Source organism: Salvelinus sp. IW2-2015, linkage group LG1 (genome assembly GCF_002910315.2).
Source record: "Salvelinus sp. IW2-2015 linkage group LG1, ASM291031v2, whole genome shotgun sequence".
Lineage (NCBI taxonomy): Eukaryota > Metazoa > Chordata > Actinopteri > Salmoniformes > Salmonidae > Salvelinus > Salvelinus sp. IW2-2015.
In genome coordinates this window covers 44,972,930-44,999,071 of record NC_036838.1, presented here as the reverse complement: position 1 = coordinate 44,999,071, position 26,142 = coordinate 44,972,930, and the positions used below count along the sequence as shown (strand labels likewise).

Here is a 26,142-nt window from a genome sequence, read left to right as displayed (position 1 = left end):
GAGAGAATACAGTAAAGTGAGTCCTCAGTTCTGTGTTTGAGAAGGGGAGTTTCTTGGGTTGGCTTGGTTACAGTCTGATGGTAAAACATTAGCATAGGAAAACTCATGAAGGATTCAAAGGCAATGACAAAGTTTTCCAACTTTGACCTACTGTTTAGCTTATTTCATACAGTAGGCCTATATGATAGAAAAATACTCTCTGACAATTCACTTGTTTCTATGTAGCCTAATGAACGTAGTGAGTATGGATAACACTTTAATTTTACGACAGTGTAAAGTGTTACTTGCAATATTTAGCTGTCAATGTAACGGCTGTCATAGTCGTTCTCCTCCTCAGACGAGGAGGAGCATGGATCGGACCAAGATGCGGATTGGTAAGTATTCATATTTTAATGGGAAAACAACAAACACTACAAAATACAACAACCAACAAACGTGACTAACCTGAAACAGTCCTGTGTGGCCCAAACACTGACACAGGAACAAACACCCACAAAACACARGTGAAACCCAGGCTGCCTWAGTATGATTCTCAATCAGGGACAACGATTGACAGCTGTCTCTGATTGAGAATCATACCAGKCCGAACACAAAATCCCAACATAGAAAATCAAACCTAGACCAACCCACCCAACTCACGCCCTGACCAACTAAAACAAATACAAAACAAAGGAAAACAGGTCAGGAACGTGACAGTCAAGATTAATATAGTCTGCGGAATTTGCTGCTTCTATTGGAGGCAATAAGGTAGAGCTGGAGTATCCGGAAACCGCGCTTCTTCATTTATGAATGAAACGCGAGGGCAGGGCTCTCTGTTTGTTTGAGGAAAGTCGAGCGCCAGGATTTGTTTACGAACGTGTGCGGACACTCTTCAAGTGTACCTTTTGCTTTATTGGTCTCAGTTCTCATCCCACTGTCCTGGAACAAGACTGGCATGTTCCCTCGCAGCTCCAAGAAGAGAGTATCCAGTAGAACGGTGAGTGATGCAAGTTGTCGTTTTTCATAGGATCCCACGTTTGGGCAGAAATGTAGTAAAACGATGGTTGCATGACAACAGCATCAGTGTGGTTACCAGTTTCCACAAACACTGTGCTGTGTAAGTGCAGTCTGTGGACTTTGTTTCTCAATCGGCAAAGCAGTGCATTCCTCTTTGCACCGTTTCCCTGGGGAAGTTACATCTGCTCAGGAAAGATAACGCATCCACCAGTACAAATCAAAGACGAATTAAGTCACATTAATTGGCCCGCTGATGAATAGCTGGTTTGTATTCTACGCCAATACGCATACTTTGTCAAACCTTTCCTAGAGACTTCTGGTTTTATGAACTGTTAGACAGAGGCACAGAAAACTATATTTTTTTCAACATATTTTCTCTGTTTCAGTGATATTTTGGGGGAATGTGGCCCAGGTCATATACTCAAAGGGAGTATGCCTAATGCACCTGGATTTATGTCATTGTAATGTCTCAATTTTCCGATGCCTTTCGGGATAATCTGTAAACCTACTCTGTCCCAATGTGAATTGTTGTCATGTGAGAGACAGAGAGACAGCATACTGTATGTGTTTGATGAAGAGATGCGTGATACAAGGAGGTATCATATATTGGTTCTTCTCTCGGTCACTAGCTGAACACCCTTGCGGAATCAGAGAGTGAACAGCTGTGTAACGTGTGTGGAGACCAGTGACCGGGCTTCACTCTGCAACAATGGAGGTAGGGACCCTCTCTCTCTCCTTCTCTATTTATACACTTACTTTTGCAGGGCATCTCTCTACTCCCTCCCTGCCAAAAACTTCAGTCAGTATCAGTTAAAAGATTCAGTGGTGGTAGTTGGTAAGGTGGAATAGTGCTTGCTCCTTGTTTGAGAAAACATCCCGAGGAAACTCTGAATACATACTGCTCTTGAATAGTATAGACCATATCTCTATTCCAGTTTGAGGCATTGGACACTTCCTTCTCTGCTAGAGCACTGGTCTGGAGGACACCTGTGAGTTACTGAAGCCCTCATGTGTTAAGGTTTTTAATGGACTCAGCCATGCATATCAGAGTCAGCAAGGCATTGTTCATGATCTGTGTGCCCTAACATAAGTTGACTTTAAGAAAGCCATTCATGCAGTATGGGATATTTTAAGCAGTCATTCTACACACACTTTCCGCTTGTATTTGTGTTAGAGTGAAAGGAATGATCGTTGGGTAGACTTTCATATGCCGCACTTATAAACTGTATTGTGTTTAGGTATGATTCACTATGAAGCTATATATTAAGACAACATTCATTTTCCAGAATTGTTTAAAATAGTTGAGCTGTGTGTGGGTGTGACAAGCAAAAGCTCTATTCAGTGTTAAATCGGGGCACTCATCGATTATTGAAAGCAATAACTTTTACCTCTACATGATGGTTTCATTTTTCGTCCTCTCTATCAGCAATGTAAGCAGCCTTAATGAAGGCCAAGCCTGGTCTGTCTGTAAAAGAGGGTCTACAATGAGAGAGGAGGGGCTGCCAGTCTAGGCAGAGGCTCATCAGGCCTCCGTTCTGTAAACTATTACAGGGCAACAGCCAACCTCTGGAATGTGCCTTTAATTGCCTGTGTTTGCAGTGCCACAATAAAAGTAAACCTTTTCCCGACAAACCAACCCAACGGCAGACATTTCTTACAGACGGCCTTGAAAACTCTGCTTTGTGTGCAGAAGCTAGAACAGTACGAGGGAACTTTATGGCTACGAACATCACTGAACTCCTTTGTACCTTCCTAAAAGAAAACACTCCAACCAGTCTCTTCCTCTCTGGTTCTCAGCAAAGCATGTTTTCATGCCGATTGATATAGATATGGGTGTTTTATTTTGAATGTGGACTTTAGCTGACCTCAGTGTTGGAGATTAGGTAATCGGAGAAGGCAGGTGCGTACATAGGATAGACAGTATTGTAGCTAGGCTACTATATAACCCTGCTGTTTATTAACTAAGAGTGACAAAACTACTAAGTCAACACAGTGACTTGCAAGACTACCAAAATCAGACCTTGAATTGTCTCCCTGGGAAATTATTGATGATGATGTGTATGTGGTTTGGGACTGGGCTATTTAAAATAAAAAAATAAAAAATCTGGTTCTCTATAACAGCCCTTAAACAGCCACTGTTGCTGATGTCAGACATAGTTGCACAACAGAACCCTCTTTGATGACCTCCACTGTGTGAGTCTGGAGGAAAGCCAAGGAGGTTGGGAAAGCCAGGCCATTTAAAGAACTGGGTTGAACTCTCAGAAATGAATAAATAACAGTAAAAGGGACTGGGCTAAGTAATTCCCTACACTTTAACGTGTGTATCTCCAGAATTCTCAAAAATATTGATGCTTTTCTAAATGTTCAGGAGCTTGAGATTTCAGGAAGAGTTTGTGCCAGTTTTTTTTCTTCTTTCCTTCTTCCGTGCTATAAAGAAGCTTCCGCTAAGCTGGTGTCCTGGGGTTTTATGCCTACTCTGCCGCAGTGGTTTTATTGTTGGCGGGTCCCATTCAGGTCCTATTGAAGGCCCAGTCAAGTGCCATCCATTTTAAATGACTCAGGTCTACTACTGACCAGATTCTTCACCGATTCTTCACCGTTAAGCTTTAATCCAACCAATCACACTCAGTATGGATTCTGAAAAAGATTGACTAAAGGAAAACTCCAATAAGAATTGGAGTTTTTAGTACACTTTAGTATAACATGATTTGTTCTCAGAAAAGCAATGTATGCAAACGGTAATATGTTATGCGTTACTGTGAGCTACAGTCTTCTAAATAGACTACAGGATGAATAGACTACAGGATGAATAGACTACAGGATGAATAGACTACAGGATGAATAGACTGCTGTATGCCTAGTTGTATTGATTCAGGCGATTAGTTTGATTTGCCTCTGGCTTCAGAACAATTCAATCTGTTCATTTCAATAATGCCAATATATTCTGATGAACAGTAGCTGCACATTACTAAAGAGCCAGTGTAGCTGTGTAACCAGAGTTGGCAGCTCTAGGCAGGGTAGGTTAGGATAGGGGAAGACAGGAGTGGATTTAACTTGCACAACGCGCTCCTTTGAATTATTAATGCTAGCCGTTGGCTTGATTGATTTTCTTTGTGCTAATGAGACTCATTACAGAGCTTATTAACATGAGCACTGTGTGAGAGCAGATATCTGATCAGCCTGATCGTGTGACCCACTTAACTCTCCACCGGTGTTTTTTAAAGCTGTGTTCAATAACTCGCACAACGCACTGCCAAGGCATGTTGGCGCACCACTGCCAATGATAATGGGGCTTGAATGTTAACACTTGACCAGTAGTTAATACTAGGGCAGTTATAGTAATTTTACTGTAACTCCTGGAAAATGTTCCCATTTGCAGTAATTTCTTCTTGCCAGTACCTTAATTCACGTGGTACAGTAGGCTAGTCGTGGTATTTGCAGTACTGTTTGGAAAAATTAAATCAAATAAAATGTATTTATATAGCCCTTCTTACATCAGCTGATATCTCAAAGTGCTGTACAGAAACCCAGCCTAAAACCCCAAACAGCAAGCAATGCAGGTGTAGAAGTACGGTGGCTAGGAAAAATTCCCTAGAAAGGCCAAAACCTAGGAAGAAACCTAGAGAGGAATCCATGAACCCCTATGAGGGGTGGCCAGTTCTCTTCTGGCTGTGCCAGGTGGAGATTATAACAGAACAAGATGTTCAAATGTTCATAAATGACCAGCATGGTCAAATAATAATAATCACAGTAGTTGCCGCGGGTGCAACAAGTCAGCACCTCAGGAGTAAATGTCAGTTGGCTTTTCATAGCCGATCATTGAGAGTATCTCTACCGCTCCTGCTGTCTCTAGAGAGTTGAAAACAGCTGGTCTGGGACAGGTAGCACGTCCGGTGAACAGGTCAGGGTTCCATAGCCGCAGGCAGAACAGTTGAAACTCGAGCAGCAGCATGGCCAGGTGGACTGGGGACAGCAAGGAGTCATCATGCCAGGTAGTCCTGAGGCATGGTGCTAGGGCTCAGGTCCTCCGAGAGAAAGAGAGAATTAGAGAGGGCATACTTAAATTCACACAGGACACCGGATAAGACAGGAGAAGTACTCCAGATATAAAACAGTCTGACCCTAGCCCCCCGACACATAAACTACTGCAGCATAAATACTGGAGGCTGAGACAGGAGGGGTCAGAGACACTGTGGCCCCATCCGATGATACCCCCGGACAAGGCCAAACAGGCAGGATATAACCCACCCAGTTTGCCAAAGCACAGACCCCACACCACTAGAGGGATATCTTCGACACCAACCATCCTGAGACAAGGCAGAGTTAGCCCACAGCACAACCCAAGGGGGGGGCGCCAACCCAGACAGACGATCACGTCAGTGACTCAACCCACTCAAGTGACGCACCCCTCTAGGGACGGCATGGAAGAGCACAGTAAGCCAGTGACTCAGCCCCTTTAATAGGGTTAGAGCAGAGAATCCCAGTGGAGAGAGGGGAACCGGCCAGGCAGAGACAGCAAGGGCGTTCGTTGCTCCAGAGCCTTTCCGTTCACCTTCACACTCCTGGGCCAGACTACACTCAAATCATATGAACCACTGAGAGATGAGTCTTGAATAAAGACTTAAAGGTTGAGACCGAGTCTGCGTCTCTCACATGGGTAGGCAGACCATTCCATAAAAATGGAGCTCTATAGGAGAAAGCCCTGCCTCCAGCAGTTTGCATAGAAATTCTAGGGACAATTAGGAGGCATGCGTCTTGTGACCGTAGCGTACGTGTAGGTATGTACGGCAGGACCAAATCGGAAAGATAGGTAGGAGCAAGCCCATGTAATGCTTTGTAGGTTAGTAGTAAAACCTTGAAATCAGCCCTTGCCTTAACAGGAAGCCAGTGTAGGGAGGCTAGCACTGGAGTAATATGATCATTTTTGGGGGTTCTAGTCAGGATTCTAGCAGCCGCATTTAGCACTAACTAAAGTTTATTTTGTGCTTTATCCGGGAAGCCAGAAAGTAGAGCATTGGAGTAGTCTAACCTAGAAGTAACAAAAGCATGGATACATTTTTCTGCATCATTTTTGGACAGAAAGTTTCTGATTTTCTGTCCTTGAAACAGTCTTGATATGTTTGTCAAAAGAGAGATCAGGGTCACCTGTTTCATTGAAATGTACAGCTGTGTGTCATCCGCATAGCAGTGAAAGTTAACATTATGTTTTCGAATGACATCCCCAAGAGGTAAAATATATAGTGAAAACAATAGTGGTCCTAAAACGGAACCTTGAGGAACACCGAAATTTACAAACCATTCACAGAGACAAACTGATATCTTTCCGACAGATAAGATCTAAACAAGGCCAGAACTTGTCCGTGTAGACCAATTTGGGTTTCCAATCTCTCCAAAAGAATGTGGTGATCGATGGTATCAAAAGCAGCACTAAGGTCTAGGAGCACGAGGACAGATGCAGAGCCTTGGTCTGACGCCATTAAAAGGTCATTTACCACCTTCACAAGTGCAGTCTCAGTGCTATGATGGGGTCTAAAACCAGACTGAAGCATTTCGTATACATTGTTTGTCTTCAGGAAGGCAGTCAGTTGCTGCGCAACAGCTTTTCATAATTGAAAACAAGAGCCTGCTCTTGTATGCACCACTGGCCTAAGCTGAAACCCAAGTTGAAGTAAAATCAGAGGAGAGGGGATATGGAGTAGAGGTCGACCGATTAATCGGAATGGACGATTAATTAGGGCCGATTTCAAGTTTTCATAACAATCGGAAATCGGTATTTTTGGACACTGATTTGGCAGGCAATATTTACCAGGTGAAATTGTGTCACTTCTCTTGCGTTCATTGCACGCAGAGTCAGGGTATATGCAACAGTTTGGACCGCCAGGATTTTACGTAATTATGACATAACATTGAAGGTTGTGCAATGTAACAGGAATATTTAGACTTATGGATGCCACCCGTTAGATAAATTACGGAACGGTTCCGTATTTCACTGAAAGAATAAATGTTTTGTTTTCGAGATGATAGTTTCCGGATTCTACCATATTAATGACCTAAGGCTCGTATTTCTGTGTGTTATTATGTTATAATTAAGTCTATGATTTGATAGAGCAGTCTGACTGAGCGATGGTAGGCACCAGCAGGCTCGTAAGCATTCATTCAAACAGCAATTTTGTGCGTTTTGCCAGCAGCTCGTCGCTGTGCTTCAAGCATTGCGCTTTTTATGACTTCAAGCCTATCAACTCCCGAGATTAAGCTGGTGTAACCGATGTGAAATAGCTAGCTAGTTAGCGGGGTGCGCGCTAATAGCGTTTCAAACGTCACTCGCTCTGAGACTTGGAGTAGTTGTTCACCTTGTTCTGCATGGGTAACGCTGCTTCGAGGGTGGCTGTTGTCGATGTGTTCCTGGTTCGAGCTCAGGTAGGAGCGAGGAAAGGGACGGAAGCTATACTGTTACACTGGCAATACTAAAGTGCCTATAAGAACATCCAATAGTCAAAGGTATATGAAATACAAATGGTATAGAGAGAAATAGTCCTATAATTCCTATTATAACTACAACCTAAAACATCTTACCTGGAAATATTGAAGACTCATGTTAAAAGGAACCACCAGCTTTCATATGTTCTCATGTTCTGAGCAAGAAACTTAAACGTTAGCTTTCTTACATGGCACATATTGCACTTTTACGTGCTTCTCCAACACTTTGTTTTTGCATTATTTAAACCAAATTGAACATGTTTCATTATTTATTTGAGGCTAAATTGATTTTATTGATGTATTATATTAAGTTAAAATAAGTGTTCATTTGAGTTTTGTTGTAATTGTCATTATTACAAATACATTTTAAAATTCGGCCGATTAATCGGTATCAGCTTTTTTTTGGTCCTCCAATAATCGGTATCGGCGTTGAAAAATCATAATCGGTCGACCTCTAATATGGAGGGTGTTTGAGTTTTAACCCGGCCTCAGTGAGCGCCCTGAAAGCCCACTGACGTCTGTCCTCACAGTAACCCGATCTGATCTGCATAACACAGACCCACCTTGCTATTCATCATGTTAACAAGCAGCACAGTCAAATAAAACTGTCAGCCTGGCTTGGCATATAAATGGCCCTTTAAAAAGGACCCTCTTGTTTTAGTTCTGAAGAGGCCACAGCACTACGAAGGCGAGGGGGGGGGGGGGTGACCCTGGTGGTCACCACCACACAATAGGCCTGTTGGATTTACCATGATTCCTCTCTTCTCTGTAGTCTCAGTATTGGCATGGAGATAGATGCCAACCTCCAGTGAAAGCCCTGAAGAGGTTTACTGGTAATTATTGGACCAAATCCCTATCTCCTCCACTCCACTCCCTGTGTCCTTTGAAGTGGAAAGCAGCAACATCTGTGCCGCGTGGTAACACTCATTTAGGTCAGGAGGCAAATGAGGAGATGTCGGCTTTTTATTGTGTAAATTGAATGTTTTGTCTTTGTCGTTTAAGAGGATCCAATTTTAAATGCCTGTGTTTTGACAGCGCCGGAGGGTTTTTGCTCAGCAATAATACAAACCCAGAGAACTATTTAACCCTGAAATTAATCATAGTTTGACCTTTACAGATCCTCTGACAGGGTTGGGAGCCTATCCTCCCTCTTTTTCCCCTCCCTTTCTATCTCTCTTACTCGCTCTCTTACTCCTCTGTCTCTCTCTGCATCAAAGGCTGGGTCAAGATCAGTTGCTTCTTTGAAAGCTTCTCTATGGGCTCAAGAGGGAGAGGCTGTCTTTGATTGTCTGTAAAAAAATAAAACATTTAACTTTCCATTAGATATGGTGGTCACGGAAACGGGGAAGCATGTGGTAGCCCGCTGAGACACCGAGGGCCAATCGGACGGCTCGTGAATTCCAATAAAGTGGCATGTTAAAAGTTGAGATGAACCAGGGTTAGCTGCATCTAAAAGTCACCCCATGTGACGCAAACAGAGGTCATTGTGGAAAGACCCCTCCCCAGATAAGAGCCTGTTTTATTAGTTCAGTGTCTCTCCTATCCAGTGCTCTCCTTTGATCCCCAGTCATATTGAAATATTGTGTTGTAAGCGCTGCTCTTTATGGTCTTTCTGTGTTTGTCTACCTGGAGAGGGGAAATTATATCTTGAGTCTGGATGAGATCCATGTAGTAATGATGCTGCTATCTATGACACCACTGCAACAGATGCTGTACGCTGCTCAGGGAGATGAAATTCGTGTATGTGTGTTTTCTGTTACAAGGGTGTCGTCATTTAAGCTAATGATTACATGACGGATGTGTTTGTATTCTTATTTGTGCTATGGTAATCTGATGACTGTGTTGTGACCCAGTGGAAACGTCATAAAATAGGCCTACCTGATTACTTCTTATCCCTTGCGCAAATAGCCTACAGCTGTATCTGTCCTAAGCTCACTGGCTCTGGTAAATCTGAGGGCCCAAAATATGTTATACAGTGTTGCAAGAAGCTTCAGGCCAGACCCAACTTGATACAGTGTTTCAAGTTCGTTGCAGACAGGCCGTGCATAGCCAATGTGATATATTTATTTTTATCAGGATATTTTCTACCTGCAGGCTGCAATGTTTTTATTTGTTGGCTTTATATGCTATTTTTACATAGTTAGCAATGGCAATAGAAGTTACTTTTTAGGTTTGTATCATTTTCATTTCGATAGAATTTTGATTAACCACGTGACAGTGATTTTGAGATACAAAGACTTTATTATAATAATGAAATGAAACCGTTCTACAAATGTATATATGAAAACCATAACTGGCACGCAGATCAGTAGAAATGGTAAGATAAATTGGCATTACACATGAAAGTTTGCTGACTCCTCGTGTAGCCTATTACCGGCAACTTCCGGAGAGTAAGGCAGAATCTGCGAAAACCAGTAGGAGCAAGATGATAGTCGGGTCAGGTAAAATAAAAAATTAAAAAGATCTCTGGCTCCCGCTTGAGTCATTTGAGTGTTATTTCATCAAACAGTGAACTTAAAGCACCAGACAAGCTCAATGCATACAGTGCCTTGACTTTTCCACATTTTGTTAGGTTTAAGCCTTATTCTAAAACATATTTTTTTATTATCTACACTCCATAATGACAAAGCAAAAACAGGTTTTTAGAAATGTTGGCTAATTTATTAAAAATAAAAACCAGAAATATCACATTTACATAAGTATTCTGACCCTTTATTCAGTACTTTGTTGAAGCACCTTTGGCAGCAATTACAGCTTCGAGTATTCTTGGGTATGACGCTACAAGCTCGGCACACCTGTATTTGGGGAGTTTCTGCCATTCTTCTCTGCAGATTCTCTCAAGCTCTGTCAGGTTGGAGGGGGGCATTGCTGCACAGCTATTTTTAGGTCTCTCCAGATATGTTAGATTGGGTTCATGTCCGGGCTCTGGCTGGGCCACTCAAGCACATTCATAGACTTCTCCCGATGCCACTCCTGCGTTGTTTATGCTGTTTGCTTAGGGTCGTTGTCCTGTTGGAGGGTGAACCTTTGCCCCAGTCTGAGGTCCTGAGCGCTCTGGGGCAGGTTTTCATCAAGGATCTCTTTATACTTTGCTCCGTTCGTCTTTGCCTCGATCCCGACTAGTCTCCCAGTCCCTGCCACTGAAAAACAACCCCACAGCATGATGCTGCCACCACCATGCTTCACCATAGGGATAGTGCCAGGTTTCCTCTAGATGTGACGCTTGGCAATCAGGCCAAGGAATTTAATCTTGGTTTCATCAGACCAGAGAATCTTGTTTCATATGGTCTGAGAGTCTTTAGGTGCCTTTTGGCTAACTCCAAGCGGGCTGTTATGTGCCTTTTTACTGAGGAGTGGCATCCGTCTGGCCACTCTACCATAAAGGCCTGATTGGTGGAGTGCAGCAGAGATGGTTGCCATTCTGGAAGGTTCTCCCATCTCCACAGAATAACTTTAGAGCTCTGTCAGAGTGACCATCGGGTTCTTGGTCACCTCCCTGACCAAGGCCCTTCTCCCCCGATTGCTCAGTTTGGTCGGGCGGCCTCTTGATGGTTCTAAACTTGTCCCATTTAAGAATGATCCAGGCCACTGTGTTCTTGCGGACAGTCAATGCTGCAGAAATAGTTTGGTACCCTTCACAGATCTGTGCCTCGACACAGTCTCGGGGTTCTACGGACCATTCCTTCGACCTCATGGCTTGGTTTTTACTCTGACATGCACTGTCAACTGTGGGACCTTTATATAGACAGGTGTGTGCCTTTCCAAATCATGTCAATCAATTTAATTTACCACAGGTGGACTCCAAGTTGTAGAAACATCTCAAGGATGATCAATGGAAACAGGATGCACCTGAGCTCAATTTGAAAGTCTCATAGCAAAGGGTCTGAATACTTATGTAAATATGGTATTTCTGTTTTTTATTTAGTCCATTTTAGAATAAGGTTGTAACGTAACAAAATGTGGAAAATGTCTAGGGGTGTTAATACATTCCGAAGGCACTGTATATAGTTGATTTCATTAAAACACATAGGGTGTGTCTATATATGACATTGTAAAAAATAATTTTGTTCTTAACTGACTTGCCTAGTTAAATATAAAAAAATGGATGAAGACATTATTTAAAATTTGTACCAATTGGGGACAGCCCTAAAACCCAGACAGCTTTTAGGGAAAAACTTGTGACCTCTCGTTGGGTTAAGCCACGGAAGAAGAGTAGCCAGAAATTAAAGCTTAATGTTTCTGCATTGGTACCATCATCAGACTCCTAATGACGTCTCAATTGAATTATTTGCCAACAGGGACAGTTTCGTGGCGAACAAGACACTAATTTGCCATTGGATAAATATGGTAAGATGAACACATAGGCCTAGCTATCTGTCCATTCCTTAGCCTGTACTTTCAGTAATTTGTGTGGTATTAAAATAATATCCCGCTAATGTGAAAAATTATGTAGAATTGCATCAAATGTTTATAAAAGGACATTTTTTTCTCGGACCTGCAAATACGATGATAGATTCATACAATATTTTTACTATAAAAGTTATCTTTCCACCCCTATTCTTGTCCACAGTGGTCTGCAAACCCACAACCTTCTGGCCCGCAGCCCTGTGCGCTATCAAAATTCCTGTGTTGCCATGTAACGCTTACAGGATGAAGAACAGTTTTAAAAAACGCATATCTATGGCTCAGGTCTGTCCAAGAAGTGAGGGTAAATGGTAGACATGTTTTCTGCTATCCACTTTGTTTTAATTATTATTTAGGGTATAAAGGAGGGTCACTTGTTTTTTTGTTTTTTTCAAGCATTCAGGGAGGGTTTAGGTACAATATATTTTGCTGACCATCCATGTAACCCTTATTATAAATAACGTTTACTCCGTAACCTAAATTAAATATTTGAAGTCATTAGTGTATGCTGTGCAAATTTTAACTATACTATAATTGTGGTAGTGTATAAGGCTTCACATTCCTACAGCCCATCTACTTGTGCATCAAGTTCTCTAAACAGCCATAAAGCAAAATTGAAGTGCTGTTGTTTAAAGTCTTGGCCCGGACAGACAACAGAAGTCGTCTCTTTACCCTGACTTTGACGCTGTGGAGTGACCAGTGTGCCAGTGACAGAAAACCCACATAATCAGAGAGCCCAGAAGTCACAAGCCAAAACAGGCTCTTTTTGTTTTGACTCGGCATTGTGATGACTTGCATTTTGAGTAGGTGCTTTTCATTCTGGGACCTTCAAAGCCTTTTATTCAGTGTTGGGGCTAACATTCCTTGTTTTCTGATTCTATGGGACCAAATCTTGTTTTAAGCTCTGAGGAGCCTTGTTCTCCACCTTCACTTAGTTGTTTGTGTTTACTGTCTGTGTAGAAACACATTTGTTTTTCCACAGGGAGGCGAACATGTCTCATACAGACTAGACTGGAGTACATATCCTTTGTCCTAAAGGGCAATTCGTTTGCAGCAATAGATATCAAATATGGATGTTTAAAAATGGAACAGTCACCCAGCTTTTATTATTGTGTTATCATTTCTTAATAGTGATATGCGATTACATAATGTTTTTAACAACCAGGAGAGATGGTCCTCATGGCACTGTGTGTTCCACAGCTGGTTCCTGAACAAAAACATATCGTAATCTTGTGCCAGACTAGGGGTATCTCTGTGTGTCTTGTTGCTTTAGTCTGATACCCATCTATTTTCCTAGACTGTTATTAGAGGTCATATTGAACAGGTGCCAAGCACTCTGGGTATTGGACAGAGACAGATAGGTATCAGAAAATCCCTCTTTGACCCAGAGAGAGACTGGAGAAGAGGATGAAGTCAGACTCACTAGATAGTGATGTAGACCAGCTTATCTACAGTATGTAGGAGAGAGGGAGAGGGCAAGTGAATCCCAATGTCTGGAGTGCATTTGGTATTCTGAATCGATTTGTAACTTTGACTGTCATTGTTAGTGTAACTTTACATTCCTGTAGGAAAACATTCGTCCTCGTGATTTTGTTCGATTTGCATACAAACCTTGTGGTTGCTGTTTGCATGTTTGATCCACTCTGAAATTAGGAAAATAAATTGATCAATGCACTCTCCCCCTTGATGGATTTGCCGGAGAGCTCCATCCCCAGTAGTTTCTAGCCTTGAAGGCAGTGTTCTGCTCTGCTTTGGAGTCTAGAGGATTTATTCAGCCTGCGTCTCCACTGGTGCTGATCCTGGCTTATTGAACTGTCACCTGGAATAAAGGGGGAGTCTCGCAGCCGTCAGCCCCACACTGACTTCACTACGTTCCACAGCCTACAATTTCCACCCGCCACACTTGTTAGGGTTTGCACTGTTTATTCACGTCCCTTTACATGTTCTCCCGTTAACATCAGGAGATGCAGTCATTATCTCTGTGTCCCTTAGGCCAGGGTCAGAGGCCAGCGCTGACACACTGTCACACACACTGGCTAAGATACCGCCACAGCTGTGTGTCTGGTGTATCTAACTCCATCTCTGTCCCCTCACCTAATTACCAGCCCCTCTCCGCTTCCCATGACATTCCTGTGATTATTGGCACGTTCAGCAGTCTAACTTTTACCTTCTGTTCATCTACAGTCCCCTTACTCTGCTCTGGTGAACTCAGATTAGTCCTTTTACGCAGGATGATGAGTTTGCTGTTACACCACCTAGTTGTTATTTAAAGTATTAGAATAGATTTCAGCTCTAGCGCAGAGTCACCAACAGAGGTCAGTGTTGTATCTGACGTTATCGCCTGGCATTTTCATCATCAATATGGCCAGAAAGTTAGCTTCTCACTGTCGATTAAAAAAAAATATATATATATCCATATAATGTGTATATATATAATCAACATAACAAACAAATCAGAAGAGTGCCCCAAGTCAGGTGGCTAAAAGACAAAACAATATACATTTTCACACTTTCACTTAAATGTTTCCCTCTGGGATGGAAAATTATGGCATTTCCTATTTTCATTACGTTACTGAATCCCATTGGAGCAGTATTAATTTGTTTAGTCACAAAAAAATGATTGATGACACAGCAGTCAGTGTTGATGTATTTGATTGGTTTATTGATTTAGCTAACTGACTGGATATTGGTTCCTTTTAGTAGCGTATTGAGCTGCAAGCATGACCAAGGTAGAATTCAATCTAACCAACACAGTGGTATTTCACATTGTTTAAATGTTAAATCATATTTGAAGTGGTGTAATAAATGAATGTTTATAAGCTAAAATGAACTTGTTCTGGTGTGTAGGTTTGCTTGTATCTGGCCCAAGATGTCTTGCGGGCTGTGTTGCATCTATTCCCTCATGCTCAGGCTTTTCATACTGCGTATTCTGCATCATCTGAGGAGTGGGCGAAGTGTTATTTTGGTCCCCATCACATCCACAGCTCACAATGACTCAAAGCACACAGCAGAATCCATGAGTGACGCAGTCGCAGATATCGTCAAAGCTCAACAACAAAACAGAGGAGGGTTATTATAGAGACCAGAAAGATCCTTCATCACCGGTCAACATTTTATGATGTCCCAAAGATTCTATTCTGTGCATACAGAAGCATTTTTCTCTTGGCTATGCATATTGAGGTGTTTAAGTGTCCATACTTTGTGTGTGTGTGTGTCTATTAATAGCCAGGAGGATGCTAGTGAGCCCTGTGTTTCACAGATGAAAGAGTAGCCGCTCTGCCCTTCTGGACTCTGCTTATCAATCCATCTGAAAGGAGAGGGAGAGGTCAGGAAGTTGCATCTAATAGGAGGTCTGAGGCACTGCCAGCTTCCTGTGATCAGAGAAGGGACAACGTACGGCTTCCAGAGATCCTGAACACCCCAACACAAACACGTACATCCTCTCCTTCACAACCACACACACACACACAAACAGCATGTACCTGCACACGCACACACACACACGTTATGTTCTTCTATCCTCGTGGGGACCTAAAATGAATTAGCATTCATAATTCTATTTACCCTAAACCTATTTACCCTAACCATAACCCTACCTTAACCCCTAAACCTAACCACTAACCCTAATTGTAACCCTAATTGTAACTCTAAACATAACAACCTAACCCCTAGGCTTAAAATAGCCTTTGTACTCATGGGGATGTGGGAAATGTCCCCATGAGGGACACTGAACACCCTGACACTCAGGCCAACACAATCACACGCACACACAAACATGTACCCACACACACACACACACACACATATACTATGTTCTTCTATCTCGTGGGGCCTAAAATGAATTTCCATTCAAAATCCTTAACCGCTAACCCTGACCATAACCCTAACCTCAACACTAACCTTAACCCGTAACCCAAACTCTGAACCTAACCCCTAAGCTTAAAATAGCCTTTTTCCTCATGGGGGTGTGGGAAATGTCCCCACAAGGGAGAATTTTACTATCTTTTTGGGGACCATTTGGGGATTTTAGGTCCCCACAAGGATAGTGTAACCTGTGTAACTCCGTTTGATAGTAATGGCACCACTGGGCACTGTAATGGTCTTCCACCTGAAACTTGAGAAAACAGGAAACTTTTAAGACTATTCTACACCATGTTTATGGATGTAACATGTTTAAAAGGCTGTGTGTGTACGTGCATGTCTCCCTGCGGTAGCGAGATGTTGATGGGAGGCAGCGCTAAGAATATTTCAGAATGAGCACCATGTGGGGTTCATTTAGTAGGCCTTACCAATATCACCCTATTAAATCCTCCATTCCTAAAGCAGAAATACTGCACAATAAACCCAAACTCTTGCTCCAGCAACTCCGTATAGCACTGCAGATTTGAATGCAACGCAGATGCTCTCTCTTGTAGGGACACGTTTATTTGTGTAAATTGACTAATTGCCAAGGAGATGTGTGTGAGTGACTGCTGGTGTCTGTTGGTGCCTTGACAACTGGCCAGCCCAGAATAACAGGCATTACCATTATTAGGGTTACAATGGTCTTAGAGCCAACAAGCAGCAATACAACACAACCAGATTAACAGTTAGAAGAAGGAAGGCAGTAGGACAGAGGGAAAAATAGCTATTTTGTGAATTGAATTGGCTTTGGACTCCAGTGACCTTGTTTTGTCCTATTCATCTGCTTAGTCCTACTACACGTCTGAAAACAGCTCAGTATTGCTCTTCAGCGTTAGCTTGGTCCAGCTCACTGCATTGCTGTAAAGTTGAGGCTGAGTGAGGAACTTGGATTGAGTTCATGTAGATAAGCTTCAATGAACCTTCACCTTTTTTTTAAAGATAAGCCAGACAGTTCTAAGAATGAAGCACTTTGAGGGATAGAGTATGTTTAATTTCAAGTAATTGACATCAGGTAAGGGTCCCCTCCTAAAATGTGTCATTGACACAGCAGAATCAAATCAAATCAAATGGTATTGGTCGCATACACACATATAGCAGATGTTTTTGCGGGTGTAGTAAAATGCTTGTGTTCCTAGCTCCAACAGTGCAGTAGTATCTAACAGTGAAAAGCAGACCCTTTATTGGTCTGTTGAGGGGTTGATAGTTTGGTATGTAAATAAATGACCCACAGTTTGTCTGGACTGTCTCAGTGTAGCAGAGTCACATAGAGTTATTGAACTCATAAAGTATGCCTTGCAATTGAAAAGTTTAGGATCTTGTGTCTTGTGAAATAGGAGACTATATAACTAACAAGTCAAGGCCATTTTTCATGTTTAGGCCACTCAGTGATTTTTCTCTCAACCTGATATCCTTGTAGTTTGAGCTGGCGGGGAGCGTTCTTCTTTCACTCAGTTTGAAGTTGAAAGTGTTCAAATTAGCTTTGACTATTCAGAAGATGTCATATCTAACGACCAGAATCTATCAGTTCATGGCATCACAGGTTATTGTAAGTTCAGTACCACCACACTGCCACCGACCCAGGAGAGTGATGAATATGCAGCTTGTCATGTGTTAAAGTTAACCAGGAGAATACTACAGGCTCACTGGGGACTGAGACGTCATTGCACATTATGGAGGAGAGATTACACATCGTAGGTGTGAAATCATCACTCTCTAACCACACTCTCGCAGGATGCTGATGTGGTGTCACTAATGTGGAACAGCACTTTCTATGCTTTTGGCAGTTTCAAACAAACAATCTGACAACTGTCTGTTTGGCTTTCTGTCACGAATAGAACAAACCATACAGAATCACATTGGGGAGGGATTTACCAACTTTATCCAGTTGACGCTCAGACAAAACCTAGATAATGACTTTATTTAAGTGACAGCTTGCATTTAAAGCCCACACCAGAGAACAGAACATCCTGATCCAGCGAATCAAAAGACTGTTGTATCAATGTCAGAGGTCAGCTTTTAACTAACTTCCATTTCCCTTCCATAATCCTCTGCTCTGTGGTCTTCTCACACACAGGACAGTGGACAGAGAGGCAGGCCAAGCCAGGGGGACTCTGTTTACATTTCACCAGGCTGGATCCTGTCAGACACATGCAATGTTGTGAATGTTCCATAGTGGTCTAGTGTACCTATAATCCAGTGGTATGCTTCACGATAACTACTTCAGCTACAAAGCAAGTGACGAACTTGGCTTTCTGTTCAGTAAAGTATTGGAAAACCATCCCGATCTCCATTCTCATGAACATACAGTAAAAATCCAATGTTATAACAAACAGATACCGAATGATACTGACAATATTTTACTGCACGAGACAGTATGAAAAGCATTGACACTTATTTGCGCTTTACCCTAGTTTAAACCTTATTATACAAAATGTCTCTACCTTTCTACTAAATCTTCATCAGACTTTCTTCTATACGGTAGAGGTGAAGTGTTTCCTCAAGTTGTCAACACCTAGACTGCTGAATGTTCAGACTAATAGTTCCCTGGTCTCTGGGTCTGTGCTCTTGACTCACGGCTCTGTGCTGCATACTTTTAGAGTTAGGTTAGCTTTACCTCAGTTAAACCCCTCTCTGTAAAGCAAGCCTCAGTCTATATCATCACACGCACACATTCCTTTCTGTAGAGTGGATCTTGCTCATTTAGGGCAGAGATCAAAGGCTCACATATTTAACAGTCTTTTTGGGGTGTAATTTCTTTCTCGTTTGATTCTAACGAGCAGGCCTGGTCTTATTTATTTATTTACTTACTCAAATCCTCTTCTTCCTCTTTTTGCCTCTTTAATGTCTGCTGATTGAAGCCAAATAGACATATAATGAATGCTGTATACAAGTATGCTGAGTAAAATGTAAACTGTTTAGGTAAAAGGGGTGACGCCTTAGCCATAAAAAGGCATTTTGTGACCTATAAATTGGGAATCCACTGTCATGTCACTGTCATGTCGTGTTGAGAAATATCACCTATAAACGGTGACTTAACCTCAACTGGCCCGTATGGGTTTCACAGTGCAGTTCACCAAGCTCTGTTGCTGCATCTGGCCATCTGGTTTGAATCAGAATCTCTGTTTGTCTCCTAATGTGTTTTACTAGGGAGGCTGACTATGATGACTCTGGATCCAGAGCCATGATGCCTGTGTAAATGTTCCTGCACTGGTATCCACTCTGGGCTGAGCGGTCCAAAATATTTCCTTTCACTCCAGATGGACACAAAAGAGTGAAAGTGATATGTTTAAATGTAGGGTCATTATGGGTTGTGTTGGCAGAAGAGGTGTCTGTATATTGGAGAAGGATAGGCGTGGGGTCTGACATCGTCCTGCTCCACTCCTGTCCGAGGTGTTCTCTTTGTCACTCTGACAGGTGGGGTTTGGTGGCATGTGTGTGTCATCATAGAGTAGGGTGGGGTACAGATGTTAATATTAATTTGATCTGCCTGTTGCAGGAGAACTTTTAGTGTATTTGAGGTTTAAAAAGGCTTCTGAAGTTTGTCATTTATTATGAAATTTCAGACTTGATTTTCCCTTATGAAAAAGGAATCAACCCCTACAAAAATGTCCATTGATTATAATCTACATAATAATTCACATTTCCTGTTGCCTTAGGATTATTTTCCTGCAGCAAACTGGCTCAAATGAATATCTTACATCTGTACAGGCTGGGGGTGTGAGCAGGTGCTCAATGCCTGATCTCGTCCTGTGACAGAAGGACGTCCAAAGGTTTGCGTGTGTGTTCCTCCATATTAGGAGGGGGTTTCCATATCTTAATTGTTAAAGAGTTGATGCTTGACACGGGTCTTCTGTCAGCTTGTGTATCTATCCATTCATATGGTCCAATTCAGTGTGTTTTGATGGATGTCTATGGGAGCCCCAGAGTCTGTCTGGCCTGTAGGGACTGTTGGCCTGGGCATGAAGGTCTGTGTTGTGTAAATGTGAAGCTGGTCCTCCTGAGAGGAACAGTGGCCTTATCTTTGTCTCAAAGTTGACCTTTTATTATTACATCTAAAATAAATCCATCTCAATGAACTGGTGGCTGAGACTGCAATGTCCCAGTAGACACACACACACAGACTGTGTCTTTGTTCCAGGGGTCCAGGTTTGTAAGGGTAGCAGAGAAATCGCCTAGTGACTGTTAAGGCCTCAGCCTCCACCTACGTCAGCGAGGGACATCATGTGACAGACATCATATCATGTGAAGCCTCAGTTATGCAGACCACGAGCAAAAGATTATTTCTCTCTCCCTTCTATTTCAATCTCTCTTGCTCACTATCCCTCCTCTTCCTCTCTCTCTTGCTTCCTGTTCCTCTATCTCCCTCCCCTCCCTTTTCTTCTCTGGGTCTCTCACCTTCTCTTCATCTGGTAAGTCAGGCACGTCCTGTATGGAGATTGGAGCCACAGCCTCTCTCAATGCAGACTCAGCCTCTGCCCTGTTTGAATTGTAAATGCTCAAACTCAGGCAAGCTGTGCACCTTTTACAGTGAATAATGCATTTGGACTACAAGGAGAATGTTTGATGTGTATGTGCGTGTGTGTGCATTTTGTTAGTGTATATAGGCCAGAAGGTGACGGTTTTGAATGGAATAACCCCCAGTCTTCTCTTCTACTGTGACTCAATGTGACAATTCCTTCTTTTACTAACAAGGATCAATATTTGTCAGTCAACAGTCTCTAAAAACTATGGCTTTTGTGTGTGTGTGTGTACATGTACAGTTGAAGTCGGAAGTTTACATGTTTTTCAACCACTCCACAAATTTCTTGTTAACAAACTATAGTTTTGGCAAGTCGGTTAGGACATCTACTTTGTTGCATGGAAAATTCCAGAAAAGTATGTCATGGCTTTAGAAGCTTCTGATAGGCTAATTGACATCATTTGAGTCAATTGGAGGTGTACCTGTGGATGTATTTCAAGGCCTACCATCAAACTCAGTGCCTCTGCTTGACATCATGGGAAAATCAAAAGAAATCAGCCAAGACCTCAGAAAAAAATTGTAAACCCCCACAAGTCTGGTTCATCCTTGGGAGCAATTTCAAAACGCCTGAAGGTACCACGTTCATTTGTACAAACAATAGCACGCAAGTATAAACACCATGGGACTACGTAGCCGTCATACTTCTCAGGAAGGAGACGCGTTCTGTCTCCTAGAGATGAAGGTACTTTGGTGCAAAAAGTGCAAATCAATCCCAGAACAACAGCAAAGGACCTTGTGAAGATGCTGGAGGAAACAGGTTCAAAAGTATCTATATCCACAGTAAAACGAGTTCTATATCTACATAACCTGAAAAGCCGCTCAGCAAGGAAGAAGCCACCTCTCCAAAACCGCCATAAAAAAGCCAGACTACGGTTTGCAACTGCACATGAGGACAGAGATTGTACTTTTTGGAGAAATTGCCTCTTGTCTGAGGAAACAAAAATAGAACTGTTTGGCCATAATGACCATCGTTATGTTTGGAGGAAAAAGGGGGAGGCTTGCGAGCCGAAGTACACCATCCCAACCGTAAAGCGCTGGGGTGGCAGCATCATGTTGTGGGGGTGCTTTGCTGCAGGAGGGACTGGTGCACTTCACAAAATAGATGGCTTCATGAGGCAGGAAAATTATGTGGATATATAGAAGCAACATCTCTGGACATCAGTCAGGGAGTTAAAGCTTGGTCGCAAATGGGTTCCAAGTGGACAATGACCCCAAGCATACTTCCAAAGTTGTGGTAAAATGGCTTAAGGACAACAAAGTCAAGCTATTGGATTGGCCATCACAAAGCCCTGACCTCAATCCTATAGAACATTTGTTGGCAGAACTGAAAAAGCGTGTGCGAGCAAGGGGGCCTACAAACCTGACTCAGTTACACCAGCTCTGTCAGGAGGAACGGGCCAAAATTCACCAAACTTATTGTGGTAAGCTTGTGGAAGGCTACCCGAAACGTTTGACCCAAGTTAAACAATTTAAAGGCAATGCTACCAAATACTAATTGAGTGTATGTCAACTTCTGACCCACTGGGAATGTGATGAAAGAATTAAAAGCTGAAATAAATAATTATCTACTATTATTCTGACATTTCACATTCTTAAAATAAAGTGGTGATCCTAACTGACCTAAGACAGGGAATATTTACTAGGATTAAATGTCAGGAATTGTGAAAAACTGAGTTTAAATGTATTTGGCGAAGGTGTATGTAAACTTCCGACTTCAACTGTACATGTGTGCACGCCTCATTGGGTTAGCCATAGAAGAAACCAGTGTATATATTAGCCAGAGGCAATGGAACTGTCGTGGCTGATTTTAATGTTGTGAGACAATTGAGTGGTCGGTGGACAGGCTTTCTGCCCAAACACAAAGAGTCTGTCTCTACACCCACAAAGACCCTGGCCCAGTACAGGCAGCCTCATCACTGAGACAGTTATCAGGCCCGGCCTGCTAGAATTGGATTTGGAGCAGCCAGCACCTGTGAACTCCAGTAGGTTCTAATGATGAGGGAGAGACCAATATACCACAGTCCTTCTGTATTGGAAATGGGCCCCGAAGGGCCACAATCATAATATTATTTCAGAGGGGCTTCTCAGGGGTTTGTGTTCAGGCAGACAGCTGTAAGTGATCTTCAGGGTCTTTAGCTTGGCTAAAGCTTGGCTAAAGCTTGGCTAAAGACCCTGAAGTCAGTGAAGTCAGTGTGCTTGGCTAAGAACCGCTGGAATTTCAAAGCCACAGTACTGCGTCATGGCAGCTATTACAAAAGTAAAAAGAAACTAAATGTTCCTACACATAGCTATTGCTCCCATACAACCTTGTTACAATGGTTTGGTCTGTGTTTTTCTGTTACCTAGCACCTTAGTGCAAAATTATGGGGCGTATGACAATGTTGATTTCAAAACCATTACAAAAGTGTAATAATTGACTCCTCTATTCCTAAAAGGTTGTTTCCTAGCTTTTCTCCCACCTATTGTTGAGGCCTTTTGTACTTTCACAATACCTGGGTGGGAGCTATTCATTTGTACATCCTTCAGTCTGACGTTTGTATTGATTGACCTGGGTATAATTCTCAGCAAGCCAGGTTGTTGTGGTGGCCTGTGTGTGTTTATAGTCAAGCCTCTAGTGCTGATAATCAAGCCAGCGGAGACTGTTGGATATCTGTGCTCTCTGCACCCTGGAATTGATGTCTTTCTGAAGAGGCCTCTCTCCCCTCTGAGTTCAGAGCTGTGGATCCATCCGCTACATCAGACGCCTTCTGTGTCAGACCACAAATTATCAGGCTATTTTCAGACTCGCCATGATTCCCCCCTCTCCCCTGTTCAAAGCCTTCACCCTCCCTGTGCCTCCCTTCCTTCATGGTGTGATAATGCTCTCCAATTGAGGGGGATCAAAATATTTGTAATCTCCATAAAGAGCTAAAAAAAAAATATGAAATCTCTGATGTAGATTTTCAGCCTTTTGGTTGTGTAATAAGGGGTTCCATAGCTTGGGTAGATCAGATTTGGTGTTTGGTTATGATTTGATATCATATGTATAGGTGATAAGCCTCTCCTGGTTCTGTGCCAGCCAATCCCAGATCCTTGTTTTCTGAACATGTGTGTATGATTAGGGTCCTCTAAACAAAAGGTTACATGATGAGAGTTCTTCATTGTATTTGGGTGGGTTTCTTTAACAAGTCGTTCTTCAGATTTTGCCTTTCTCTCTCTACAGACAGACACATGCACACACACTAGGTTGCATATAGTTCAATAATGCATGAGTAGCTTGGTGATTGCGCTGGAGAGCTGTGCTTAACTTAAACTCGACTGTGACAGAGTTTGCAGTAATCCTTTGCCCACCATCTGTTGTTTGACCTCCTCCTGGTTAACATAGAGCGTATGAGGAACCAGCTCTGATAGGCCCCGTCTGTCTGGCTGTCTCTGTCTGTCCGTCAGTGTGTGACTATCAGTCAGTGAATCAGCTGAGCTGGGACCAGGAGTGAGGTGTCATTAGTAGGCCTTGTTTTGGGTTAATAGGGTCAAGCACTAGTCAAAGGTCCACATGTGGAAGCTATTTTTGGTGTAAGTTGATGTGGGGGGGGGGGGGGGGGGGCAGCACATACTCCATGGTGGAAACGGACTTCATTCAGTCTCTACATGCTCTTAACGGATAGCTTGCAGGACAACATATCATTTTACATAGGCCTAGGCCATTTGACCTATTTCGATTTGTAATTGACAATCGTCCTGTTGGCCTGCTGGGTAATGGCTACCAAGTTCATTAATCAGAAGTCAGTATGAGGCTGTAGGACCCCACAGTGAGCCCCTGTCCAGCGCCCTGTAGCCTTCACTTCCCAGTCTAATGACAGCACGCTCATATCAAGACCAGTCATCGTTCTGCTTACTAATACCAATCAGATGCCTCTACAGTAGAGTCCAGGTCAAGACCTACTCAATGGCCAATCGGACACATTCATGTAGTCTTTCTCGCTCTTTCCCCGCTGAGCCTGAGCAGTGTGTGTTTGACTCACATCAGATGGAAGGAGGTCATTACGAGCCGCATTCTTGGTCTTATTATTGGTGGATTGGTGGGGTCTTAGGTCACTTGTTCTCTGTAGTTATTTTAAGTAGAAAACATTTGAATCCATTCGAGGCAGACTGAATAGTATTTTTCATACTTTGACTGAGGGAGAGATTTCTCATACTGGGATAGATTTTATACATCTAACACATCTCAACCTTGTTTTATTCATCTTTCCTAGGGGGTTCTGTGGAGAAAAGTTAAGGTGTCGTGAAAGAGATTCTCTGGCAGGCTTCTGCACTGCATGGGCCTTATAGTGTTGGATATGCTATGTGCTTTTCAGAGTTCCACTCTTGTGCCATCTCACTGGCTCACACATACACACACACACACACACACACACACAGTAGTAACACAAATGCACACAATGCACCGAGCTGGAAGTCAGGCTACATTTTCTTTTAGCATTTTGGCAGGCTCAGCCTTCTGGATCTTTCCAAGCTCTCACAGAGATGGTAATGAATGAAAAACTAGTCCATTCCTAATACCTTTGTCCTTAAACCTCATTAGGACACAGTGAAGGATACGGAGGGTACAGTCTGGGGATGTATGCAGAGCTTTCTCCAGCGTCAGCATTGTTCAAATCCTGGAGTTGAGGAGCATCGAAGCCAAGAGCTCTGCTCAACAGACTGAACTACTTAGTGATTTGTGTTGTGACTAATGTATCTCCCATATGCTGCTGCTCACAAACCCTGTCAGAGCAGCAGCATAAGCCAACGGTGTGCACCCCTCATGTCTGTAAAAGTTGACCTTCCAAGTGGCTAATATAAAACGGCTCCACCACATGGACTGTGTATTTGTGTTAACACAATGTTGGTGTGAGTGTAAGTACAGTGTAGGTTGGCTGTTCTCCTTCACCAGTCAGAATCTGACTATATTGGGTGTAATGACCCAGGTGGGCTTCATCAGCCATTTCCCTCTCTGAGCTTCCTCTCTGGTCCAATGGGCTGCCTGGAGTGTGAGAGCAGGCAGCCCGGTGTGAAACCTGGGAGAAACAGGGCAGGTAGCCTGGGTGAGGCTGGTGAAACAGGGAGGCTGGGTGGGATCTAGGTAAGAGGCAGATGCCAAGTGGACGGTGTTAGCTTTATTTAATGTCATCTTTAATTAGTCCACCTGGCTCAGAGGAGATGCAGTCTGTCAAGAACAGAACCCACCGCACTGCCACGCTGCAGTCAGTCTGCTTTGAACTGAAGGAAATGGACTCTGACTGCAGGTCCAAGGGAGCAGAACGTAAATCATCGTTGAAAGTGTGAAAAGTTGGTGCTCTGGATATTTCACAACCTTAACCCTTAACTTTAGCTACTTCCTGAAGAAAAGATTGGCTTTGCTGGTGTGTGTGCGTGTGCATGCATTCGTGTTTGCACTTCCGTGTGTGTGTCTATATGCACGTTTTATGTGTGTAAATTGGCTGCTTACAGCAGAGTCTGGGTAAGTCTCCATGGGAAGGGGTATTTATGATGACCTGTTGCATGATCAACAAAAGAAATCATTATCTCACCAGGCCACCACTTTGAAGTTGTGCCCTCTTTCTGTTTATCTCTCGCTCACATTGATTTGCATCTGTTAGTTGCTAACCTTTGTAGTGCAAAAAGAAACCCAAGTTCACTTCCAGCTAATGAGCTCCCATTTCCCAAAATGTTTATATTTTTTAGGAACGAGGCAGGCTTTTTTTCAGGTGAAAAATATGCAATGCTAGTGTAATGAATATATTTTGTGAAATGGGGCCATCTTGTTTGAGAGTTTATTAGTCTGTAACTTTGTGTCATCATGGACTACTGTTTAGAGAGAGCTG

The 26,142-nt window shown here is 42.8% G+C and overlaps 1 protein-coding gene across 1 annotated transcript in view; it reads left to right on the top strand.

The window, feature by feature from the left end:
- The first annotated feature begins 660 nt into the window (after positions 1 to 660).
- Positions 661 to 26,142, top strand: part of LOC111968365 (prickle-like protein 2) — a 112,129-nt gene continuing 86,647 nt past the window's right edge. Inside the window, exons 1-2 of the mRNA XM_023993873.2 lie at positions 661 to 976; positions 1,626 to 1,711. The gene's annotated coding sequence lies outside the window, so the exon portion shown is untranslated. The remainder of the gene's footprint in view (positions 977 to 1,625; positions 1,712 to 26,142) is intronic.